The sequence below is a fragment of the Engraulis encrasicolus genome, unplaced genomic scaffold (assembly GCF_034702125.1).
Source record: "Engraulis encrasicolus isolate BLACKSEA-1 unplaced genomic scaffold, IST_EnEncr_1.0 scaffold_28_np1212, whole genome shotgun sequence".
NCBI classification, from domain to species: Eukaryota; Metazoa; Chordata; class Actinopteri; order Clupeiformes; family Engraulidae; genus Engraulis; species Engraulis encrasicolus.
Genome location: NW_026945577.1, coordinates 571796 through 572942, shown reverse-complemented (window position 1 = coordinate 572942; position 1147 = coordinate 571796).

Here is a 1147-nt window from a genome sequence, read left to right as displayed (position 1 = left end):
GATCACCAAGCACACTTCCAATCACACCCCCACCCACCCACACAGCATCCCCCAATCCTCCCCTCATCATTCACCTCCATTTCCACCCTCACCTCCATCCTAAGTACCACTGTTTCAACTGGCATAGTACCCGTATCAAGATCACAAAAATGGACCCAATACACACATACTTCCCAATCCACCACCCCCCACCCTACCGCCTCCACAGAGCAACCCCGAAACTCCCTTCCTCCCTCATCACTCCACCTCCATTTCTCATTTCCAACCCTCGTTGACCTCCCCATCTTAAGAAGCACCACCACTATTTTTCAATACAGACAAAGGTATCAGAAAGGACCACAAAATAGAAAATAAAACAAAATGATGCTTTAAAAACAAAAAAAAATAAAACTTATAACAAAGAAATTAAAATTGGTGACAAAAAATAAAAAAAATAAAAATAAACCATGTGTTAGAACCCCCAACCGACCCACAGAAACCCACTCCCCCCCCAGTCCCCTCATCTCTCTGGACTCTGTTGAAACGAGATGTCACATCTCCATGTTAAACTAAATAATAAACAATAAAAAATATCTACTTCCCCCAACACTGCTCCTCAACAACCCTCTCAACTCCATCTCCCATGCACATCCTCACGTACTCCTGCAACCAAGTACCAAGTTCACATACCGGTAGTCTCAGACCAAAAAAAAAAAATTCATCCGCGTCGCTATCCTCACCCAAGTACTGTACCAAGTCCACATATACCGGGGCAGTACCTCAGAACACATCACACATCATCATATACACCCCAACCTCATGAACTCTGGAACTGGCTGTGTCCCCCACCTTTCATCGCCCAAACCAATTCCATCTCCCATTCCTGCCCTCCCCACTGAGCCATCCCTCATTGTAAAGGAAGGGCCCTCTGCACACCGGCTTCTCCGACAAAGGTGCGGGCGCACTTATTGCTTCCCGCACAGAAATTCGGACCGCACCCGCCCAAAACCCCAATTTCCACCCACCGAACATTTTGCATTGATAAAGTCAATCGGGCCGGCGGCGCGCGACAAAATAGAACTTGTTCTCTAATTTGCAATCCGACATCGGAGAATGTCCGCGGACATCCGGCGCCAGTGTGCCGTGGTTTCTTCAAATTGAAAACAAT